Genomic DNA, 26,421 nt, shown 5'->3' on the forward strand with positions numbered 1-26,421 from the left:
TCAGTCCTGTGCTACCCCATCATTTGAATTTGCGCTGATTTAGGTCACCGCTCTCGTGGTCCTTAAGAAAGAGGACTTATCTTAATAGCTTTCAGAGGGGACCACAAGCACATTGATTTTTCTTTTTGGGGTCATTTGCTGATTATCATTGTTGCCGTTTGGTCGTGGAAGAGCACTCATGTCTGCTTAGGGCCCGTTTGAAATGCATGGCATGGGACCAGAAATCAATGTCCCTGTGTTAAGGCCTAAATACGGCGCTGAAAGCTTCGAGCCGGGATGAAAATGCCCTGATGGAACAGGAGGACACTAAGCCTCGTTTAGCTAGCGCATGGGCTGATAACTCGCCGTGATCTGTTTGGCACGGGGAATAAATTCTGTTTCACGGGAGGAAAAAAAACCCCACCCACCCAGTCGAAACTTTATTATTATAATTTTTTTAGAGCTGCAGGACGGGGCGGCTGCAGCAGCACGTAGGAGGGGCTCAAAGCAAGCAGCTCCAAGTCAGATCACACAGGTCACATGTTATCCATCGGACATTCTCGGATATTGTAGACCGAGAGCCGTGAAGGTAACAAACACAAACGGATGAAAACCAGTATGAGTGCGTGTGCGCCCTTAATCCGGGAACACAAGCCAACACACACATTTTGAGGCGGTGTTCTGCTGTCATTATGTAACATCAATATTGTGTCTGCAGCAGCACAGCACCTCTCTAAGCTGCTGTGTGTGACATTGTGTGCCCCTGAGGCTCCGGCTTTGTGCGCTCATCACTCACAACAACGCACCGATACAAATACACACACAATGATAATGCCAGCATGGGAAAGACCCGCTTCACTTGAGAGTAGGTTTATTATTTCATGGTTAAGACCAACGCATTGGTAATGACATTGATGCTATCTGGTGCTAAACAAAGCAGAGCATCACAAGCGTTTCTGGCATTTACATAATTGCGGACAGCTCCATGTGGAAAGAAAGAGAAGCGCTTCTGACAATGTCTAAATCGCAAATCGATAACAACAACAAAGCAACAACCGCATTGGTCCTGATCTACTCTTGCATGAGTTGGCTCCCAGCACCCAGTAGTGTTTGATCCATAGAAATTAAATGAGTAGAAAGGACATTCCCCTTCACATCAATGTAGCAGGATGGTCGAAGCGGAGGCCATTTTTATGCGTAACGTTGCAACTGGCTAACTTATGCATAAACTTTGGAGTAAACAAACTTGCGGCAGGTCGCAGACTCACTGAGGTTTAGGGTTTGGCAGCAGCAGCAAAATGAGCAGTGGACGTTACAAAGACCCAGCCACTAAATGAGTCAAATCCAACAACTTCAGAACTTCATCCACACATTGTTGTCACAGTGTAGGAACGCATCGCCAGATGAGTTACAACTTTGTTCGACCTACTTTCTGTAACCATTCAATCATTCATCTTCAACCTCTTGTCCCTGTCGGGGTTGCGGGGGGAGCTGGAGCCGATCCCAGCTGACATCGGGCGTGAGGCGGGGTACACCCTGGGACGCCAGTCTATCATAGGGCTAGCGGCCGGCTGGCTAGTTAGCTCACTTGCTAACTCCACCATGTTTTCATGCTGCCTTGGTTACAGAAAATGAGCCAAACAGCTGCAGCACGGGCTCTAGACCGTCTATGGAGCTGCGGCCATTTTCCTCCGGAAGATAATGGATTGTACCCTCTGAATGAGTTACCACATTACCACACCTCTGACATGCTATCAATCTGACATAGGAGCTAGCTAACATTAGCTATGAATAAGTACGGTAAGGTTAATAGACAGCGTTAGGGTCACATCTTGTAAGTTATAGGGTTATAACCTATAAGTTCAAATAAATGTCTGTGCTGATGCCTGCGCAGTCGGCCCGTGTTGTCGTTTTGTAGGAATGATCTGGCATTTACACTCTCCTCCTGGTAAGGTGAAACACACTTTACGCCCTCACTGACATGTGTTGTCACCATAACGACTAACGACAACAACATCGCCTCTTTTGTACTAGTCAAGTGACTCTGGAAACAGTTCAGTGTCCTTTCTACTCGTTCTATTTCTGTGGGTTCATCACATCTCTCGATGAATAAGACTCGAACACCTGCTTGGATAGGAATTGAATTGCTCGCAGGTCGACAGTAGCCACCACAGGCCTGACTAGTGAGAACATTCTTCATCGGCACAGATTTACTCAATAGGCTGCTTGAAATCCGAGTGGAGTGACCATGTTGTGAGGTCGGATCTGGCAGTGGTGTGAGGTCTGCGGAGTGGCTTTATTTAATGCTGTCCAAATGCCAATGGCTCCCCCTGGGCATTTAGGAGACAAGCTCGAGGGTTGCCGCTCAAGTGCTAAATGAACAGCATCTGTCCGGTTGCCAGACATGCACAGAAGGGAAGAAGAAGAGGAGGAGGATAAATGTGTTTGCTGTCCCAAGAGGAAATGAGACCAGTTGGATGAGCTAGAGGCTTCTGTTTCATACATTTTCAGTCGACTTTTACATGTTTTGCAAATGTTAAGCTAGAAATCCCTTTCTTTATAAGCAAAGGAGGCACTGGAAGAGGAGTGTATGAAAAGGGGCCCAGGAAAGGGCCCTGAATGGGTCTTGGTGGTGTTGGGGGAGTGGCTGTACGGCGGTAAGGGGTTGGATGGGAAGCTTGGGGGTGGAGTGGTGGGGGACTGTTGGAGGGCACATTGAGCTCAAAGGAGGTTGGTTTTCAGAGACATCCTGCTGTCTGCTTAATTGAATTTCTTGTGCGTTGACACGGCTGAACCCCCCCTCCACCCCTACTCCTCATCCTTCAGGGATACAGGCTGTGTGTGTGTGTGTGTGTGTTTACTTCGACGGGGTGTGTGAGGAAGGCAAAGGCTTCTGTTCTGAAGAAATAAAAAAAGAAGGAACAGCAGGGGCTTCATTGAGTCCCGCTGTGTTTCATAACCTTAAATAGTGACTTCTATTTCCAGACTTTGCAACGTCTGCATTCACTTTTGGTGGTCTGGAACCCAATTCCAGTCAAAGACCGCCTGAAATATGATGCTGCCACAGCGAGCTCGCATTAGGCTCCCCCATAGTGCCACACAGATTGAGTATAGCTGTGTGAGATTAAGACAAAGTGCCCAAGCGAGACGGCAAAGTGCCGCTTTGACATTGTCCAGATGAACTAATAAAGATCCTCTCCGCAATAATGCTTGTTGACCTTTAACAGGCCTTCACACGTCTCTCCTGGCCTTCTGGCTGCTAAATGGCTTTAAAGGAACAATGTTTCTAATGGCAGATACAGTGACTCTAAACAAGCCAGGGAGCAAGGTTTCTCAGACGTGGACGGAGACGGAGGAAGGAACAGGCCGATCAGGCTGACGTCAACATTTTTCACCACTTTTACCACAGCTGAGGGGATAGTGTTGCAGCTCGTGTTGTGCAGAGAACTATACTTTTCATTAAGTGAGTTAGACATTTTTCCATGTCTGATGTCACCGATGTAATGCCGTCTCAACCCACCAAAGCTTACTTATTGGAGTCAGAAGTCTACGAAACTGATGCCAATCGGCTCTGGTCACACAGTGTAAGTTACTGTACCCACGGTGATCTGATTAAGGTCACTGCATGCACGTGGGCCGACACATGCACATTAACGAGGAAATAAAACATGCGCTAACTATAACATTCATTTAGTAAATCAGTTTAGTCCAGCTGTGCAGGGACGAGTGAGGCACATTAACGCAGCCACGGCGGCTTTATCCTTCACTTTCGCACAAAACGGTGTGTGTGTGTGTTTGATTTTCCGCATGTGTGTCAGATGCCAGTGGGATGTTAAATCAGGCCTAACTTCTGTTGACTTCTGGAGACGGCACGCTAAAACAGTGGGCCTTCATTACTGAAGAGTTTACAGCAGCCCTCTCCCTCCCGTGGGTCACACCAGGGTTTAAAACGGACACATTTAGCAGTGAAATCAGTCTGATTCAAATGGAAGCACCACAGTCGGTAGATTCTCTTGCAGGGGTCAAGTAAATCTGTGGGGATTCATTTGGGTTGAGCTCAGCTTTGGTCAACTTTGTCCCTCAAATTCACACTTCAAGGCGCCTTGACAGTGCTTTTAAGGGAACGAACATTTAATTTAAGGGAAAGGAACGCTGCAGAATGTATTGCACAACATTGAAGAAGCTATTGTAGCTCATTAGCTACGTTGCACCATCCTCTTCTAATAAACCCTCTGTCGTCTGAGTGTAAATTATTGAACAAAGCGGTGCTCAACCCTGAGAACAAAATGCCAAGGGGCGAGTGAACGGCACAGTACAGAGAAAAATGAGTGCTCCTCAGCTACAGCACTTATTAATCGAGCCCACTGAGTATCACTAAACCACCTAGCTGCTAGAACCAAATATTTTGTGGAGACCCGCTGAAATGCTACTTCCTTAACACCTCATTACCAGGAGTCTTTCAGTCTATTCAGCTGCGCGTGGCTCTCAGAAACCAGTCGGATAGGTTAGTGATTCACTGGAGAGCAAGACTCATTAGAGCTTCAGCACAATGCATCGATTTAAACACGCGCTGGTGTCCTACATGTGTAGCCATGCCTCCCTGAGTTTAGTCACTCTGGTGAGTCACCCTGTAAACCAAATCGGTTCAAATTAGTCCCCATTAACTAACTGAGAAGTCATAATATTGTGTGTTTGAAACTGGGGGTCTTTAACGTGTGTGTGTGTGTGTGTGTGTGTGTGTGTGTGTGTGTGTGTGTGTGTGTGTGTGTGTGTGTGTGTGTGTGTGTGTGTGTGTGTGTGTGTGTGTGTGTGTGTGTGTGTGTGTGTGTGTGTGTGTGTGTGTGTGTGTGTGTGTGTGTGTGTGTGTGTGTGTGTGTGTGTGTGTGTGTGTGTGTGTGTGTGTGTGTGTTTTAATATACGAGATGCCACAGTCAGTGTGAACTCTTCCCCTCTCTGATTTAGGGGCTTTTCTCTCCGTCTCACCCTCTTTTCAGTTTCCTTTTCTTTTACCCTTGGGGAGTGACGTGACCTAAAAGCTCACAATGAAACTGTAGAACCAGCCCTCCCAGTCTGCCACCAGTTTGTGTGTGTGTGTGTGTGTGTGTGTGTTTTAACCACAGTGACACTAATTAGCCTTGATAGTCTCGTATTTAAGCGCCTTTCTTTAAAGTACAGCTTTGACTGTTTATGGGAAAGAATCAAAGTTTTGCAATTACTTTGTTTAAATCACTGCAAAATCTCAAGCGTCGTGCTTTCAGTGCGTCTCGTGTTTATCTTAAATAAACAATCAATCAGCAGCGAGTCAGTGTGAGCCCTGGCGTCTCTCTGTGTGAGCTCCTTTCTCATTTCAATTGAAACCGGAGGATCAAAAACACAATGGTGTTTTCCTCTCCGCTGTGGTTTCAAGTCATTGTGTGGCGTGTCTGCGCCGCGGGGCTGAAAAAAAAGGGCGTCTAAGCAGGAATAGGATGTTTCTGTGGCTGATTTCCTGTTTGTCCACACTCAGATTCATGTTTCTGTGCTTTCAAGAAGCTGACTCGGTTTCTTCTTACCTCACCCCCAATGCTTACATCTTTCCACAAAGTCCAACGTGCACGATCGAGAAAAAAACAACCTGGTGACTAAACGGAAATTAAAGTGCTCAATAATTATAATTATTAAAATGAATATGATTGCAATGGGTCGTGTTTAAACATGCAGTAGAAGTTGAGGCAATTTTTATTACCTAGTTTGCAAATAACTCCCAGTGACAAATTGGACACTTCAAATTTCCTTTCATTAACTTCAGTGGGGTTTGTTGACACTTTGAGTGACTGGATCGAGTACTTAGTTTCCCCAGAGCACACTCTGGTTTGCGTTTCCCAGCACCCTGTCTGCCTGTGGGAGGCCTGGTCGGCTGATAACACAGATAATGGAGTAGAAACACATACCCGCACATAGATACACACACAGGAGAGGTTGAGAGAAAGAGCCACAGGGGAAACTCTCAGCTGTGTACTGTCAATGAAAAGCCAGCCTGTCAGGACGTCCCACATTCCTGGGTAAACAAAAGGGGAAGTGGGTCTCTCTCCTCTTTGTGACACAGCAGGAATGAGGCCGCACGGACAGAGGGACAGGAAGATGGGAGAACGAAGCAGCGCGCGTGTCTCCTGGTGTTGCTTTTTGAACTTTTACCTCCCTGCTTCCCTTACCCGACAGGCTTCAGTTCTGCGGCCTTTCCCTCCCCCTCCATCTGCATCCATTTCTCTCTCTATTCCTGTGAACCTGCCGTCTGATCCGCTGTCCATTCATTCCTATCAGCACAGCGCTCAGCCGACAGAATGAGGTTACAGAGCCAGCGTGAGTCTCGCGCACACAGACATGGACTCACTGGAAGTGCCTTTTCAGAAGAAATACTTGCATGTGTGGTCGCCGGTCACTTCTTTTCGGGGATAGATTCGGTGTCATGCCAAAGAAACATTCTGGGGATAGGGATTTAGGCATATGAAGCCAATTTCATCCACTTATCTCAGCTGCGTGTCCCTCTACGTCTACACTGATCTAAATGATGTATGTCCTTCCTTTTCTGATCGTTGAACAGCGGGCTGCTAGAGGGGCTGGGTTGCTCAGTCGCCTAGGCAACAGCAATGATCAGTGGGGCGAGTGGACGGCGCCCACGCCTAGCCTCAGAGTCACTGAAGCGAAGGGAAGTAAGGGGTAGGGGGATGGGGATAGGTCTGGGCATGGTCGGCCTCCATGCTGGTTGACCCGTGCAGAATGACGCCAGCCAGAGCTTGTTTGTGTGTGTGTGTGTGTGTTTGTGTGTGTGTGTGTGTTCCCAATAAGTTACTCAAAAGAGATAAACAGGGTGTGGTGCGAGTGACTATTAATAAACTACATGAGAAATGGAACTTGAGCTTCTGTTATTAGAAGAAGCAGATCTTTGCACCTCACCTTTTTGTAAAGAAAAGCCGCCATGTTGAATGTTTCCCACGTGTTTTTCTTTTAAGTGTTGTTTCAACACACTTAGCTTGACACGTGACAAAGTGACTCACTAGCTGGTGAACTGGAGACGTGAGACCCTTTGTTTGTGTAAGTTGAACGATACAATAAACTCTTAGTATTACGGGTAACCACATGTTTAGCCAATAGCTGCATTAACTTTATTCTTATCTTAACCTGCATTAATGGATTTGCAAAATAACGCCCTCTATAATCAAAGGTTACGTCCATAGAAATAGAATGAGAGGAGAACGGACATTGACCTGTTTGCAACTGCTGCAATTTAGTTTATAGGTAAATTCATGCGCAAGTTAGCCTGGTTACCTAAAAATGGCCGTAGCTCTGACCACCCTGCTATGTTGGTATGAATGGGAATGTCCGTTCTATCTACTGTCATTTTATTTCTATGACACCGTCCCTCATTTGTCCTCTGTCCCTCATTTGTCCTCTGTCCCTCATTTGTCCTCTGTCCCTCATTTGTCCTCTGTCCTGTTGTCCGCCTGCCCCAAAGTTGATGTTAATTTATTTTACTCATCCGTGTTATATGTCCGATTTAAGCAACTGATTAAGATGCAAAGGAGAGACACAGGAGGGCAGTTGGAAAGAGTTATCGGTTCAGGTGGCACACTTATAAAAACCCATCTGGGGCGTGCACCATAAACTCGCCATCAGCAATTCGATTCTGTCCGTGCAACACAACACACCCGAGTGACCTTCGACAGCGAATCAGTCCCAAGTTGCCGAAAGTCAGCAACTCCGAGACAGAACACCTCTTCATCAGCTCCTTTTCGGGGCCTGGGAGGAACAAGGCGTTCATCTGGATTTTCTGCCTGTCAGCTCTTTGCTCGTGGTTGCTGTGACATTGGAGACTGGAGTCAGCAGATGTCTTCACCTTGCATGCATTTAGATAGTGCTGTCTCCTCACTCCCAACGTGTAGTTTGACAATTATAGATTGTTTTCTCCAGTGCTTAAAATGTAGGCATGGGGCCACATTGACTACTGACCTCATCCTGTACCCTGCACTGTGCAACATGCCTGTACTGTGGTCACTTCTGTTTTTGCACTATTTGGATTTATTTCATCATATTTATTCACTACATATCACATTTTTACAAACACACCAAACAAGAACAACTGCACTACACCATATGAATATGTACACATGTCTATTTCAATTTTCTTCCCTTTTTAAATTTAACTTTATTGCTTATTTTTTGCCATTTACCTTATTTTGTAATATTCTGTTGCTGCTGTGACAAAAGAATTTCCCCTGCGGGACATTAAAGGTTTTCTGATTCTGATTCTTTGACTGGACCCACGTCGAACGGCTCATTAGTCTTCAAGTTTAGAGACAGGACTCCTAATTTTGTCTGTTTTGTCTAGATTTTGAGTAGAAAATCTCGTGTGATACTGAAATATCGAAGCATTTGATCGGTTTCCTGGATGAAAACAACTTCACAGCCATAGTTGGGACTTTACTGGAGCGCCTGCGAAAAAATGTGAAACCAGATGGATGAGATAATGTGGAGTTTCGACGGTCGGCTGAAGCATCTGGAATACATTTTACAGTCTCAACATTGTTGCTCAATCCTCAGGAAGTTTTTTGGGAGGGTTTCAGGTAACCTCGCTCTGCTATTCTGGAGGCTAATTTCCTCTTGCAGGCCGGTTTTAAGTGCCAAGACTGGACTGTGTTAGTTCAGAAAACATGTGTGTTTTGGTTGTGGATCGGCCTCGAGACGGACAATTCTCTCCACTTGTTCTCGTTACTTAATGCCTGGAAAGAAGCGGCATTGAAACCTTTCAATGACAAGTGATCAACCAAAAGGGTATGGTCTGTGTCGGTGTGTCATGAATGCTAAACCCGCAAGGCATTCACTGAACTGGGAACATAAAGTAAATATAGTGGTATTTTGAAGTTTTGTGTTGCTTTGCAGGGGGGTTAGGGAGTTGAACCACCCTCCTCCTCCTCTCCAGTATTACCCCAAGTGGCCATCTGTCAGTTTAACTTGTTGTTATCCACAAAATGTTGCAACGGAGGAAACAGTATAGTTTCCTATCTGTCTCTCTGAACTCTTAGAGGACTTTGTGGTGGGGGGGGGGGGGGGGCTTGCATGGAAGTATCTTTTTCCAAAGCAAAGTTAGAAAGCAGGTACACAGTTAATGAAAGTTAACATTAACAGCAACATTAACATGTCTTTCAAATGTCTGGGCAGTTTCTTCAAAAATCAGATTAATGTTTAACTTTCAGCAGATAATCTTTTCTTTTACCATTAGCCGCACTAAAGTGGTATCACCCTAAAGCGTGATTTATACTTTCCGTGTCTGCAAGAGCCTGCTTCTGTTCACGTGACGTAAATGTCGTTATCCATCCATGTCCGTGAGGGTCCGACAGACTGTCTGCGAGCAGCCTCAAATACATGGCCCCACCAACTGTACGCATAGCAAGCATGGCTAGAATACAACGACCACCAACTGGAATAGATGTGGTTTGGGAAATGCACGTGTCGGATGCCAGATCGATGCAGACCCTTAAGGTTTGGACGGACCTGCATATGTCTGTGAGCTCAAAATGCCAAGTAACACATTTTCAACAGGTATTGCTTACAAAGGCACCCCGTGAAATAGTGGTTTTTACGACTTGTTGTACTGGAACAGCATCAGTGTGACGTCATTGCCAACTCCGACTTCCAACTTATGAATAAATGGAGCTCAGCATGAGTATGCAGCACCGCCCCCTTGTGCTTTATTAGTTAAAATGTATTAAGATGAAATTGGATAGATGAATAGCGAGTGGGTCAGTTGAGGAAGGTCAGAGGCCAGCTTTGAAACCCTGCCGCTGTGAATACATCATTAATATTTCGCCACACATTAAATATTTACTCCAAAAATGATTCACAGGTTTTTCCCCTGTGTCCCAGTTGCGCTGCTCATGACAAATACTCTGCGACAATCTGATGGCGGCTGAAATTCCATCAGAAACGTATTAAGACCACCCTCACTTAACTGGGTTGGCCTCAGATTATACGGGTAAGTCATTATTTATCTGAACTCAGACAAGTGAAGAGCGTTCGATTCCGCCGATACGAATGACACAATCATAAAGCGCTTAGGTGAAAGCTGATAATCATATAAAGATGGGGGCTCACAGAAAGGGAGTTTGACTAGAGGGAGAGGTAAAAAGGCATTTTATCATGTCATCTGTGTGCATGTATGTCATGGTATTGAAGGTATTAATGTTGTTGGAACAACCATCAGATGTCCACATGATTATCTTAAACTAGAGATGTTCCTGGGTCTCCCTCTGATCCTCTTTGACTCCATCAGCTTGGCTTTGGAGACCGATGGTGGTAGAGAGACGTTGGATAAGAGTGATGGAGGATAGATGGAAGAGATGGTACCCCCTCTGTATAGAGTTGGAAGGTGTCAGATGAGGCCAATTGAGCTGGTTCTTCATCTTCAGAGGGGCATCACGCAGCATATTTCAAACCCTTCTCTCTCACGCTGAGAGGAAATGACACTTCTGACAGTCAATTATAGTCAGCCCATTTCTCCTCTCCAGCACTGTGTGTCCTCTTTACTACTTTACTCACACGGCTCCGCTCCAGTGCTGCTGTTTTGGGGAGAGTTCGGCATTAGCGCATTTTGAATTCGGAGGCAATGCAACCAAGGTTGGTCGACAAGACGTTTTCTTGTATGATCTCCGCATGCCCGACAAATCACGTGCAGACATTGTCCAAAATTACACTTTTGCACATGTAGCACACAACAGGAGATTGGCCGTGTCAGACGTGTTCTCACTTACCGTGAATACTCTGGTTTAGGCGAGGGTGCTTGCAGGAGACAGGACATAACGCGGATTACACCGTGGTCATGTAGCCGGTTCGTAATTGGGTCATACACAACAGAGTCTCTTGCTGTTCCTTGAATCTGTCTGAGGATTTCGGCAGCCGCTCCCTAACGAGAGAAGTTCCTGAATCTCAACGTCTCTCCAGTTCAACATCCAGTTTGGCATTTTAGAGTAAATTATTCCTCTTCTTCCGATTTTGTGTGAGCGGCATGATAGAAACCTCATCAACACGCCCACTCCCTTTCTGCAAATTCTCCGCACAATGACCTGCTCTATAAACCCATGGGTTCAATCGGACAGACTTTGTACTAGGCGGTTGGCAGGGTGAACTCTGTTTCAGTGTCTGGTTCTACTGATTCGGACATTTGCGCCGTCACATACAGCTCCTCCGGGTAATGTCTAGGTTAATTCAGGTCTGCAGTGCATGTGTGAAAGGGGCTGTCCCTCCACTATAAGCACAACATAATCAGAATATAGCTGCTTTAAAACTATTTGATTTAAATGCATTATACTATAATAAAATAAAGGTTATGCGTTTTTAGCTCCCTCCATACACTCGTAAATGAATAGTAGCATATTCCATACTCAAATGTATTGACAGCTCTGTTGTTGGGATAAAGGGAACTTTCCAGGGTCAATTACAGAGCGCAAATACAAATAATGTCCACGATCAGAAAGGTTGAATATGTTATAGATTATAACTTTAAATGGGCATCACGGGCCACTGTGAGGCTGCGCTGTAGCATTTTATAATATGATCTGATACAAGTGATGGGAATGCCACTGCAGCTGTGACATTTTCAACGATGTCTGGCTGAGGTTAGACTTATGAGTGAACTCAATGGATCCACCCACGCGTTGTCTCACACACACACAGAAAAAACGTTCTCTGAAAAACACTCATGTCTTTCATGATTCCACTTCGACCTGTGGCTGTCTCTGTAGCAGGGAAGCACAGTTCCTGATCTCAATCTGTAATATATTAATTGAGTAACGAGGCCAGCCAAGAGGGATTTTCAGGCGATTTTTTACAGTGCATTATCTCCCATAGATCCTCTCTGTCTTGTTCCCTCTCCTCTCAGTCAACAAAAGATGTAAGGCGATTAAGCCATTGATGTGGTAGCGCTGCCGAGGCTCTCTGAAACGTGGCAGAGGGTTTGGAGGGGAGGGCCTCTCCGTCAAAAGGATTTGAAGAGCGGGATCCAGCGCTGTATCTCTGCCCACCACTCTTTTAAATACATGGCACGTAGCCTTGCATATGATATGCACTGTATGAACCGAGGCACTCTCTTAAACCCTTTAGAAGCCATAACAGTGTTAAGTGGCATACACACTAAATGAAAGTGCCCTTATTAGGGTGCAACAGGGAGCAGGAAGTAAAAGGATAAAGGATGGGAACGGAGGGTGGCAGTGTCTCCTAGACGCTTGTTGAGGAGAACCTCTAAAGGAAAGATGCAAGGTTGAAGATCCAGGAGCAACAGAGGACACTGCAGAGCAAGCGGCTTCTACTTCTGCTTGTTGCTAGGATACTATGGCCTTTTATTCAGTATTATGGGGTGCGCTTTACCGCACTTTCTCTACACAGCGGGCGCCGCCTTTCTAGCTCTGCGCCTTTCCGTTGTAAATCTCTCACCCTCCTTTGGATACATTTCCTTTGTCAAGTTTTATTCTTTATGTTTGAGAACCTTCTAAACATGTTGAATCGTGTTGCGGAGGAATGCATCTCGGGCCAGGAATTTTCTTGGTGGCTTTATATCTGTGCTCCCTCAGGGAGAAATGTGGACTGTATACCTGCAGGGCCTTCTTGTAGTCGGCACATGCACTTCAAACAAACAAAAAACAGTAAATGAAAAAGGAAAAGAGGGAACCTGTCGCCATGTGTTTAGTAATTCTCCAGAGCCATTCTCCAATGTATTTATACATGGACCAAGATGAAAGGGTACAATGTGAGAGCTTTCCATGCAGAAGTTAATAATTGACCGTTGGATGAGAGAAAAGTATCATAAAAGCCCGCCAAATGGTATGAAAGCCAATGCATGGAACCCATTCCTAATGTGTTGATGTTGTATTTACCACAGTCGTGGCAACGCGGTTTACCAAATGGGTGGAAAGGCTGACGGAGGAGGTTTTCGAGGAGCCCACATCAGTGGCCCTCCGCAAATGAGGGCTGCTCATGGGAAGGGCAATCTGAGGAATGAGGAGAGTTCAGAAAAATGTGGAAGAGGGGGTAAGGGGATTTGGAGAAATGGATGGTGGTCGGGGGGGTTATGCAAGGTTAGGGGAGGAGAAACAAGGAGGGAAGAAACAGGAGAACATGAAAGGGAAAACAAAGGTGTAAAAAATGCAGAGAGAGTGCAAAGAGAGAGAGAGAGTGGTAGTAGGTGAGAGGGGAAATAAAGACGAGGGCATATGAGGCAAAGAAGATCGGCCATCCCTGAAACCTCAGCTGCTGCTCTTGAGAGGTTAGGGTGAAAAAACACACAGAAAAACGACTGAAAGGCCAGAAATATCCCTGCACCTGCAGAAAGCGGGAAAGCACACACTGCTGAGCACTGACTGAATACTTGCTGCGGACTTTTCATACTTTTTTATTTTCAGATGAGTAAATATTTCAACAGATGAATCTGTTTTATCTCGACTCACACAGCTGCTACCGCTGTGCTTTACATGTGGACTTTTGTTTTTCACTCTCCCAGTGAGAAGATTCATCTATTCAGAGGAGCTTTTTTGGCTTCGCAATTAATGTATATCACAGTTTATAAACTACACACGGGCAAACATGCTGTGTACACTCCTTCTCCACATTCCAGTCAGCTGTCTTAAGACACACACGCAACACTATGCAAACCTCTGATGTAGCAGTGCTTCTTAGCCCCTGGGGATGTATCTGTATTGCTTTAAGAGTACTGGTACTGTACCATTAAATGATATCCATCCCTAACCATCAGTGTGTTTCATAACGATGCATCTTGGAGTGTTTCCAGCTGCTTAAATTCTTTGCTATCATCAAGTGTCTCAGTTGTGGTCCGCAGTTGACATATTTACAGTTCTGCCATGACTTATGGTTTTCGGTTTGAGTGTAAAATTGTGATAGTTGCAAGGCTGCAGAGGTTAATAGATCTTGGGTGGGACTTTGTCTAGCCCTTAAATTTCTGGGGAATGTGGATAAGAAGAGCGCGCTGACGGGAACTTGGATAAATGCAAAGTGAGCGCGGTGTATAGTCATTATGGTGCAATAAAAAGCTGGTTTCGTAAGTCAGGCATCGGCGTCTGCGAGCGTGCCCTGTTGCTGAGCTGCCTCACGGGACTCCACATGTGGAGAGAAAAATGTGAGATAAGGATCGACTTAGAGTTCATACTCCACAAGCTGAGGGGGCGGACATGGTTGTCTTTTGATTCATCACGCACTGCAGTGCTGTGTAGCAGTATTGAAAAAGTGCAGCTGATGTTATCCATCAATGCGTATGAAGCCAAATGTTAAAGGTCCCATATTGTAAAAGTGAGATTTCCATGTCTTTGTTTTATTATGGAGCAGGTGGAGGAGCTGTATTAGTAATGCCAAAGTATCAAAACGCTCAACCCACAGAGAAATGCACACAGCCCGTATTCAGAAAGGGATCCTTTAAACAATACAGTAAATATCTGACGTTGGTCTACAGCGCTTTATGTTTTACTAAGCCCCTGTTGTGAAAAAGCCAGGCTTGCATCTTTCCTTTTGGTCCCAGTGCTGACACCAGACAGATGCAGCAAAATCAATAATCCATCCATCCCTCTCTGGCAGGAAGATGGAGCCTTTCCCGGCACACGTTGGGTTAAAGGCGGTCAAATCTGTACAGGTCGCCACCATGCTGACACAGACACTCACGCCTACGGGCAGTTCACGGTCCCTAGTTAGTCCATCCTGCATGTCTTTGAGCGTATGAGTTTAAGACAATGAATGAAGTAGATTTTTTTTAAAGCAAGCGATTGATGTTGAGGACAAAGAGCTAGCATATGTTCCTGTTCGCTAATCTGGAGCTTTTACAGTAAGATGATTAGAGGTTTGATAACCCTCCATTTGCAGAAAGGCATAAAACGGCTAAAGGCTTGTTTAGTTAGCACTGAGCCCCTCTCAAGCCTTCCTCTGGTCCAGAGTCGTTCGAATTTGTCTTGTTTGATGGTTTCTTCCATCGGTTTCTGTTAGTGAGTTACGTTTGACCCCCCCCTCCGTTTGGCCTTGGGTCTGTTGGTACGATCCATTGAGTCAGAAGGACCACCTGGTCACCACTGGCTCGCTCTGATCTGTGTCATTCTCCGCTAATGTGAGCTGACGCAGTAGCTCCTGAAAGGACAGCTGGCTCTGCAGCAGACAATGGAGGCCAAGCGGCGTCTGACCCGACTAAAGTTAGTCTTGCTTTTGCTGTTGACTCATCCGAGGTGCCTTTTCACTGTGGTTGTCAAGGTCTGTGATGTAATGGAGGTGCGCTGGTTGAGTTTTTGTAGACAAACAGCAAAGGAGCAAAGTTTACCGCCCAGACATGAGAGTGGTATAAATGATCTCATCTAACTCCCTGCAACAAACTCTTGCTTTAAGGTTCATAATGGGTATATATCTTAAAATACTCCTTTTATGAAGATTCAGGGTTTGGAGGAATTCATCCAATCAAACCTCCCCTGTCTTTGAAACTGTTTACCCGGTAGCTTGAGTATTTTTATTCAACCATCTCTACATTTCAGCGGCTTTGGAATCCAGTGGCAGCACATCAGCTCCAGCCACAGTTATAATTTCCCTGTCACAAACATTTCTGTTTTATAGTTTGGGAACACATTTTGCATTTGATTCATTGGACAGAGACTCCAAAAAGTCTTCAAAGACCGCTGTTAGATTGATGAGGCCGGCAGGGGATGTATCGAACCAAACTGCCTCTGTAACCACCCTGCTGTGTAAATGATAGCCATGCATCATAAAGTGAGAATGCGTGACTTGACGACCAGACGACGGGGTGTCAGGGAGGTCTCGTATAATAAAATTACCGGTTGATGAGTTTCCATTAGGCTTTATGAGGTGTGTGCGTGTGTGTGTGTGCGTGTGTGTGTGTGTAGTCACTGTAGTTTTCATCAGATTGATTCAGGGCAGGTTAACCATCTGGCTGTAAACCAGTAGTTTCCTAATAGAATTTGTTTCGTACCAGCTCCACTAATAAACCTAATGGCTATAAAGTCAGAGGCGGGGTTAAGGCCCATTAAAAGGATGTATTGCCTTAGTGCTGCAATGGCAGTTATGGAATTGGGACCATTATGATACACAACAGCACAGTGTATAAATACATTTAAAAGCCTCCCTATATGCACTCGGCTACTGGATATGTATAATGCCATAATCCGCTCCATCATGCGATCAAAAGTAATGCCCTAAATCTTAAACTGGTTTGACAGGGACAGCAGCAGCAGCAGTTGTAAATGTCATTATTGCCCTGAGGGTGGGAAAAGGGTTGACGTTTGCAGTAACGCTGCTTGATGAAGCCACTCATTAGCTGCAATTAAATGTTTACTGGTGGGATTAATCCCTGTCACGCGATTGGAGCTGTGTTAGGTTGAGTTGTTTTATTGATTGTGATTCTAACACATTCTTCCAGTACACAGTTTGTGTGTGTGCGCTTGTGTGTTGGTGCGAAGCTGCAATTCCTCCCGTTGGAGAAGCTGGATCGCACGAACGTTTGCAAATGACTTTGATGAGTTTTGCTGCAATTGATGCATCAACTGATCCTCTCAGCGCTCAGCCGATGTACTAAAGTAAAGGTGGTGTGCAACAAGAGCTGTGAACAGACAAACAGGCCAATCTGGAGGGCGCACTGTGCTCCAGGTCAATTTAAACCAGAGAGTAATAGACAAGACGAGACACCTTGAGAACGCTTGGCAGCTCCGATCAAACAGAAGACGTGTTGGGAAAAACATCAGCCCGGCAGAGCACCAAATATAGCTGCAGCTTAACCAAATGTCTGCTTGTCAAGGCTTGTAAAGTTTGCCTCTAAAAAAGGTCGCTGGCATTTACGCCCACTTGACTCTTCCTCTTTGTGATGTTTCACACCTCTGACTTCATGTTTCACACAGGCAAACATACACAGATGTACATTTCTCGCTCGCTCTCTCTCTCTCTCTCTCTGTGTCTGAAGCCGCTAGACGTCTTTGCCATCGGCAGGAGAAAGGGAGTGTGTGTGTGTGTGTGTGTGTGTGTGTGTGCGTAGACATGTAGGAAATTAAAATGTTATTTTGCTGCTTCTTACAAGAAGATCTTATGTTGGGGGGGATGGAAATAGTATGTTAGCACCATGTCCCCAGACGGTTTTACCCTGCAGAAGAGGATAAGGACGTCTGTAACTCAAAGCCAGACACATCGGTCACTTTTCAAATTGAAAAATCTCTCCGACAACTCTCAGTAGATGAATTCAGTGGCTTTGGACAAAGAGTCCTGGCCAGCCTTGTTTTCTTCCGTAGCGGAGACCCGGATGAAGCTGAGCATCCTAGCCCTGAGCCAGCTTTAGCGATTCATAATGGGATGTAATAGAATTCCCTTGGTTATTATGCCCATTTGTGTCCTGTCTGCACAGTATCTACTGTATGTACGTCTCGCTCTCATTCTCCTGTTTCCTTTCTAATGGCCTCTTTGCAGACGACGGAGGAGTATAAGCGCTGTCGCCTCTGCTTAGTTCCACCACATCTCAAAACGCTGCTGTCTGGGCGAGTCAAAGGCTATGGAACTGCGCTCCAACATCAATCAAATGTTATCCGCGGTTAGGATGAGATAACTGTCTATGCGGACAGCTCTTACGTAAGATCTCGTTCTCTTTGTGGCAATTACTGTGCTAATAGCCCTTTTGGAGATCCCTTTTATCCATCAGTGCTCCGGTAATAGTCGCTGAAGCTCCAGATGACACCAGTAAATGGATGCTATTTTTCTTTCTCCAGGTCATTTCATTTGAGACCTTCGTCACGTTGCTGTTGGAAATATCTCCTGTGACTCCACAGAAAATGCAATTATACTTATTTAGTTTCAATTCCATTAGGTTATTCTCACTAGTGTCCTTTTACAGAGTATTTTTTTTTGGGGGGGGGGGGGGGGGTTGCATGGGATTAGACATATAGTCAACCACCGAGAGCCAAGTAGATGTTCTCAACACTTGGATTAAATAGCAGGGCCACAAGTTGGATCTTGCCGGCTCTCCCTTTCTCTCCCATTTGCATTAGAATGAAATCAGAGGCGGTTTTTTATTCATGTAAACAATAATGAAACCACTAGATGATGTCACTGGAAAGAAAAGGCTATTTTCGCCGGACTGGAAGAAGCCTTGCTTTGCAGAATGCATCAGCACCCGCACGGCAGATGGGGTTTCCAGGGTCCGATAATAAAGGGGTTTGAGGGTTATACATATTGAAGGAGCGCTCTCTGTATTCACCGTCTAACTGCTCGCTGTTAGACTCTGCTTACATAAGCGCAACCTCTGCCAGCTCAGCAGTCAGTCAGACGGCTTTTAAAGGAACGCAGAGGTATGCAGATTTATGCAAATGAGGTTGCCATGGGGTTCGTGGTGGTGAAACCGTGGTAACGGGGAGAGGAATGAGGTTAAAGAGGGCCATGGGCTCTGGGAGGACGTTCTCTACCCACAATGCCCTCTGGTGTTTGTTTATACACCGCGGTGGGTTCTGGGTTGTGAGAGGTAAAGCCAGCCATCTCTTAAGCCTCTTCTGCAAAGCCTTTCATGAGCACCGTGGGGTATCATGTTGATGACATCCAGACATTTACAGGCAACAGATCTGCCCATGTGTTAAGGGAAAATTGCTGTTTGAGTTGACATTTTCCGAGTGTTTTCCTGTTGAAAGGGACATGATTTAACTCCACTAACCAGCGAATAAATATCCATAATTCCTGATAGCAAAAGACATGTAATCACCACAACAAATCACCCCAGCCATCTCAATAGCTGTGTGAAACTGTGATTTGAACAAAAAGGATTGTGCCGTGTTGTGTGTCTAACACAGATAAAGGAGTGGCGCTGTGGCGTGGTTATTCCACAGGGATTTGCCACCGTGTTGTTCTACGCAAGCAGAAAATCCTACCTGGCCGACTGAGCCAGAGGAATGTAGTGTCCCGTCCCTAAATCAATCAAGAGTTATGACCCTTGACTTTCAGTGTCAAGGGCCGAGAGTGTCACCGGGTGTGACGTAGCGAAGCGTTTTTTCAGGTCGTCTCGGGGTAAGAAAATACCGAACAGACGAAATTGTTCACTCTAGGAAAGTCTTTGTAGGTGGCTTTCATGAAGTCCAGGTGTAGTGTATTGATAGTTTATAGAAACTCAGAAGAGAATCATTATTAATACGTCAGATCCAGACTTTATCAGGAAAGGTCATTGCAACATAACAGACACCTCTGGTTTCCTATAATAAACAATAGCCCAGAGCCAATCCATCTCCAGATATCACTAATCTTTCCTGCTTTGTTTCACACACACACACACACACACACACACACACACACACACACACACACACACACACACACACACACACACACACACACGGACAGTAATTAAGGGTGTGGACCAAATATAAGCCCACAGCTTTGATTTCATGGGATTAAACCCAACTGGCTGCCAGATTGCCATTCTTCTGGCCTAATCAAAAGATTAAGGGCACAGGGCACCAGCTTCACAAGTGGCCCGATCATCACAACAAACTGTGGCTCTGCTGTTTCATTGTTGGGCATTATGGCCAGAATCCTCTACCTCGGTAAAGGTTGTTTCATCACTTGAAGACAACATATATTAAAGTATAGTGTGTTCTCTGGTCATTCAATAAAGGGTCTATAAGAAAGAACCACATGGTAAAGGCTAATCGTGTATGGTCCTGTGTGAATTACATTTTATTTCTCATTTTATTAAGAACTTTAATGCAAAATGAACAGATTGTAAAAGGATCAGAACGTAAAATATTGTCCAAATGACGTAGATGTTGCCACAATGCAGTTGCACCACTGTTTTTTTTTTTCCGGCATTGCAAAAGAAACGATATAGAAAAACATTTTTAGGTCGTTTTGATGATGTATGTCGTCATATCACAGGGTTTTTCACAGGTTTTCCGTAGTCACATTGAAAATGTTCAATGAACCCTACTCCTAACGTTCACACCATTAGTGTTATTTATAAATCAGATCACACATTAACACCTACGCACGTAATCACCGACGCACGCCAACATCACACATACTCAGACACGTCTCCAGCCAGCCGCACAGCTGCAGGCGTTCGAAGGCGTCCGCTGACCCTGCAAGGTTAGTGATGACGAGCTGGGGGGGGGGCAGGATGTGTGACAACAATGAGAGACACGTTTGTGTTACTGTCAGCTTTAATATCTATGAATATGCTTCTTCTCTCTCTGTTTCTGCCACTCAAGAGGCTGACGCATCGATCAATAACTAGACATGAGAGATTTACACTGGTCTCCAATTTCCACTCAATAAACATGAACCACAACAACGTTAAATGACTACAGCGGGTGTAATTACATACCTACCATGCTGTGGTTGCTGTGGGAAATTAGATTAAGTCAACAGTGTCCCCCCGTATGATCTAGATAGATTGATTAATGTTGGATGTATGAGAGGAAATGAGGTTCAGCCCGGAGGCAGGGAGCAGGAAACAAGTGAGCCCTTATTCCATCACAGAATAACCCACATTTGGTGAGAACTGATACATTTTTGCCATTTTTGCATGAATAAAACCATCTGATAATCTAAATAGCTGCAAATTAATATCCTACTAACTAATTCTCTTTTGGTTGGATGTCATTTGTTAATCGACTAATTGCTTCGGCTCCACTTAAGAGTAATCCAAGTCCTGGAGATTACCTTTTGTCTTGTTAAGGTTCTAATCTAGAAGTTGTTTTTCGAAGTAGACAGACAAAGGCAAGGAGAGTAGACCAAAAAAACACGTGTCAGAGCGAAAGTATTACTCTTTAACAGTGAACACACACCCTGTATTTTCAGGTCAAGGTCCAAGGTCCCCTCTCGGCCAATCGGCAGCGTTGCGTTATCAAACACTATCGTACCGGCATGGTACGCAAAAGTGTAACTACTTAAGTCTCTAAAATCACCTCAGTTGTGTATTTGACAGAGATGATTTCTGTTACTTCACATCAGTGGGGAAATGCATTCAGTGCTGAGTTAAATCCCAGCTGAGCCGCCCCTGCTTGTTCGTAAGCCCCGCTCGGCCTCGCTGTTGACAGGCGGCAAATGATTAAAAAAGCAGATTTCACCTGGTCAATGTTTGGAGAGTTGTGGACGCACGCAGGTCACCCTTTTCAAGTGTAATCCATTTGGCACTTTAACTTTCACACTAGTCACTCCACACGGGTTGTCTCTCATCAAGCGTAGAGTAATACTGTGCTGTTATCACACGCAGACACACATACACACATTTAGAAACATTTGCATGCACATGAAATAACAGGTCTGGCTTTCACCAGAGCGCGCACACACACACACACACATGCACGCACACGCGCACGCACACACACACACACACACACACACACACACACACACACCAGAGAGTGCGTGGGGAGGTGAGGCGCTTTCTCTCCCTTAGAGCGGGTGCCATGTCTTGTCAGATGGGGTTAGCTCCCCGCCAGCTGACGAGCCAGTCGAGCCTTTGAAGCCCTTCCAGGGGCCCTTGGTTTACGTGCTTGGGTTGCCAGGTTCTGCCATCCCCCTCATTAATGCAGCATGGGTGCCCACTTAACTTGTTCTTCTCTGTTCCTCTAGTCGGATTGCCCTGGCTATGACCGAGAGCTGGGCAGCCAGGCAGAGGAGGGAATCACACACACGGACACATGCTGGAGTAGCACATGTATACATACACTTCATGCAGACACACAAGAAGGGTTGCAGGTGTGTAGGTGCAGTAGACCTATACATGCAGTACAGAAGACAAACCTGCCTACCCTACTCGTACATATAGGCACACATCATTCCTCAGCTCTTCTTCGGAGTGTCTCGGTATGTGCAGCCTACACGGAGCCAAAACGATGAGTTGATTAATGAACTCACCTTTTGCTAAACCGTTGCCCCACAATGCAATGTCCAAATCATGCTATGGTTTAGCAACCAGTAGGGAGAGACTTGGTATCTACCACAAGACACAAACGTTAGCATACCCAGCTAATTAGCTCAGCTGCTGCAGTACTAACCTGGTTATACTACCAAAGCCAAAGAGCATATCACTAGCTAACCACGCTTTTTTGTGGGGTTGCAGGTTTCATTACGAAGTGCCCGGTCCAGGCCTACATGTTAAATGACTTTGTATGAGCCAACTGAAGTTTAGGGAAATGTTAGCGGTCCTCTCCTGCTTTTTTAGGGGACGTTCACACTCCAGCAACCTTTTCAAACTTTTCAGTAATTGGTCAGTCCTCATCCTTTTCTCCTGTTAAAAATGTTTCATGTGGTGTTCTTTGTTTTTAAATGAGTCAGCTGGAAAGATTATAGGTGTGAATGTGAGTGTGATAGACTGGCGTCCTGTCCAGGGTGGACCCCGCCTCACGCCTGATGTCAGCCGGGATCAACTTCAGCCCCCCCTGCGACCCCAATAGAGACAAGCGGTTGAAGATGGATGGATGGAAAGATGAGAAAGTTAGCATTACAAGCTAGCATTAATTAGCTAGCTATCTACGGCTATCATGTCAGGCTATAGAAATGGATTGCCATCAGTTAGAAATGAGTTATTTTTGTGTGTAAAATCAAAGACTTGACAAAACGAGCGACATGCACCACCTTGGCTCTGGGTGGATGTGACGGGCATTATCTTTCACTATTCTAGAATTTGGTATACTACACAATCATAGGAAATAATCAACAGGTTAATAAATAATAATAATAATAATAATAACACTAACAGAACTCTTCCATTGCCTCAAACTCTGCTCTTCAGAGGCAGCGCTGCCTCTCTCCTCTCTCCACGTCACATCCCTTTCCCCCAGTTTTCCATCTCAAAAGACGGCAAGAAGGCCTCAAGGAAAATCACATTTTTCAAGTTGTTTTCAAAGTTGCTGGTTAATGGAGATGTTTTTGTGTGATACATTAAAATGTGCTGTAGCCAGTGAGGTCAGATTTCATGGCGTTCTTTGTACTTTGACTTGTGTGTTGGTGGAGAGAGAAAGGAGAGAGCGACTGTTTGGACTGTTTCTGCTCTTTCTTCAACATCTTGAGGTAATTGACCCAGCCTCCTGGCTCCTGCCCCGAGTACGCATACACACATATACAGTATAATCACAGATGGGTTTAGAAAGCCCCTTTCTCACACAAACCCTCTCGTTTGCTCTCCCTCCCTCCTACACACACACACACACACACACACACACACACACACACACACACACACACACACAGAGTCAGCTTAGACACCCATGCAACCCGCATGAATTCCCTATCTTACAAATGCTGCATATGAGCACTCATTCATTCTTTACACACACATACACACATTCGCTGAGAGAATATCCATGTCTCTGTGCTAAAACACTGCGCTACAGCTGTGAATAGGAGATGAAAGCCAGAGCCGAGCCAGGAATAATAAAAGCAGAGTGATTTCAATGCACTGCAGGCTTCTATGGGCCATTGGATCTGACTTGGAAACATAAGGGAAGCCCGGTCCTTTATAACCATACAATTTTACCAAAGCTACTTTGATGTAGCAAAGACCTTGGAGTCAACAACGCGGAGGCTGGTTTCGCTCTAATTATAACATTCCCGACAGTATCAGCCGAATGCCCAGTGTTCATTTGGACACGTGTGGTCTAATTTTAACACTAGCCATCCTAATTCTTGCAGCACCCCTTTACCAGCGTGTCGGGCTCCACGCTGTTCTGCCTGTACTTCCCACTTTACCCCTAAAAGAGTGGCCTGCATTGACCTCCAATAAACTCAGTCCCACCCGCTGCCCCTGCTACTGGGAGCTGAAACATACGGGCGTGACAGAGAGAAAGAACAAATGTAGAGATGGAGCAGCAAACTAAAAATGTAAGGAGACTACTGTTGAAAATATCCCCAAATAATTTAGTATATTATTCAAAATCACACTTAAATGGCCAAACCAACATTAAAGCCCCTTTCTAACAATTCACACGCATTAAACTCATAAACTAATCCAAGCAGCCGCTGGTTTTCATTAGTTTGTGTGTGAATTCACACCCTTCTTTTAGCTGTTTGTAGCTCGGCCCTGAACCCATTCGTTCTTACCAAGCGGCAACCTCCAGAGGTTAAAAATAAAGCCGACGCGGAAGTGCCTTCGCTTTAGTGAAGTGGCTTCATTCGGCCTCCATCAGCTCCATCCGCGCTCCACCTCTCTACCTGCCCATTTTTTAAGTTTAGCCGGGAACAGGCGGAGTCAGTCACTGCCAAGATGGCGACTGCCGGAGCCACCCACACTGGGCGTCACAACATCACGGAAACTAGGTCCATGATTTATACACTCTATGGTTCTCTCTCAAAATATATATATATATATATTTCCTAAAACAGCTGGGCACTGTCATTTTCAGCAAATGTTACTCAAGTAGGAGTCACTATTGCATTTGTTTAATTTCTGCAGGTAGACATTTCTCCTGGCGTCTTCATGTAAATCACTTATCTCACTTAATCCCAACTTGGGGACAGCTAACTAGCTTTTCCTGTCTTTCCACTGTAACGAATGACTTAGGGATTTTCTACCATGACAACTGCAAATGAAGACGTGTGTGTGTGTGTGTGTGTGCGTTAACATACAGTTGAATGCCACGGGAAAATCTAAGGGACCCTGAGTTGGGATTTTGCCAAACTACCATTTCCGAGGTCAGGAATGAACTTTCATGCTCATGATGCAGATCTTTAAAGATTGTGCGGTTGCTATTTTCCTGTAGCATCAACACAACGCCTGCTTACGGAGGTTTAGATGTACGGTTCACATTTGCTTTTTGAATGGAAAACTGTGTCACTCCAGGTAGCTGTTAAACCCTAAGTGATAGTATAGTTATGTCAAACCTACTATAGTAACTGTGGCATGGTGCATGGAGGCTGTAATGCACAGATGGGGACAGGATGTTTGGAGCACAGGACACAAAGAAGACCCAGTTCAGGTCATGACCTCTGGAGGATTGCACCATGTTTTTGGGAGCGTGGCTTTGCTGTTTAACGTATCAAGTAAAAGTAATAAGAAAATACCACAATATCTAAAAAAGGTTAAGTCCAGCAACGTTTCTAAAAAAGCTCTAGGCTACGCTTTTTATGAGCAAAAAATAAACACAGTTGACCGAGGAGCCGTGGCGGAGGGATGTCATAAAACAGAAAGAGAGGGAAACGGGGAGTGGAGCAGAGTTGAGGAGGGAGTGGCCGCTGGAAGTGGGTCACGGCGGCACTGACGTGATGCCAAGTGACGTGCAGAGAGGGGACAGACTCTCGCACCACCGTCTGCGTCACCTTTTGTCCTGTGCACATGCAAACGCGCACACGCTCCCAAATAAAGATGCATCTGCTCAATTCGTTGGGTAAACAACACTTGTGCAGAGGTAAAAATAGCTTAGTCGTGCTTTGTAAGGACAACTCTCCCCCCTCTTCTCTCTGTATTGTTTACTGCTTAGTCGCACACTTTTACTTTCCTACTTCACAGCGCCTTGTACTCACTTTATCAGCACTAAAGATCACATTCAAGTTATGCATAAGTAATAATGGCCTCTCCCAGAGTGCTTGTTGTGTACCGAGGAGTGGATGCAGCGCTGAGTTTTGCAGGGTAATTAGTTTTGGGCTCGGCTATGAGATCCCTGTATGAACTGTAGCTCTTCCTCCAGCCCCGTGGAGGAGCAGCGTGGAAAAGTATGTGAAGCTGGAGGAATGGAGGGGGATGAAAGGATGGAGGAGCGGCAGGGGAGCCAGGGGAACAGTTTAATTGCCTGACCCCTCTCCCACCAGGATGACTTTCTGGAGCCGGGTGTTAGAGAGGGTGACGTCTGGTTTCTTCTCCCTGCGGGTCTGTGCGTGTGCGTGTGCGTGCGTGTGTGTGTATGGGAGGTGTCCGCGCGGCTTGTGCGTGTTGTGTGTTCCTGCGAATGTTCCCACGGCAGATCTGTGCATATTTAAGCAGGATCTCTGAATCGTGTCATGGGTGATGCTGAAGTGATGCGCTCTGAGGTTTAACGTAACCCCTATAACACATCAAAGACTTGTGTATAGTGAGCGGAGGGGAGCGATGGGGCGCTGGTGTGTGCGGACTGCTAAGTGACAGTGGTATTCCTCACCTAATGTGCTCTGGTCAAATAGAAAACACCCGAGCTATTGATCAATATTTATCCTTGATCGCTTGACTTGACTTTTGTGTATTTGGTTCTAAGGAGATCAAAATAAGCCTGACGGACTGAGTTTTGAGTTTATTGGATTAGCGATGGCGAGATCTCTATCTCTGTGAGTAATCTGAATACACACACCAGTGAGGACCAATATAACATTAATTTTCTAGCCTGCCCCCCCCCCCCCCCCCCCCCCTTCAGAGGCTTCTCCCTTTGTTGTTTGAGTGTGCTGGTGGTGACTGAAGGCTGAGGAACTTCATCCTAATCGGCT

At 45.5% G+C, this 26,421-nt stretch overlaps 1 protein-coding gene across 4 annotated transcripts in view; it reads left to right on the plus strand.

Moving 5' to 3' along the window:
* ccdc85cb (coiled-coil domain containing 85C, b) overlaps positions 1 to 26,421 on the plus strand; it is a 51,365-nt gene that overhangs the window by 1,889 nt on the left and 23,055 nt on the right. The gene's annotated exons all lie outside the window — the stretch shown is intronic.

The sequence above is a fragment of the Echiichthys vipera genome (assembly GCF_963691815.1).
Source record: "Echiichthys vipera genome assembly, chromosome: 19".
Taxonomy (NCBI): domain Eukaryota; kingdom Metazoa; phylum Chordata; class Actinopteri; order Perciformes; family Trachinidae; genus Echiichthys; species Echiichthys vipera.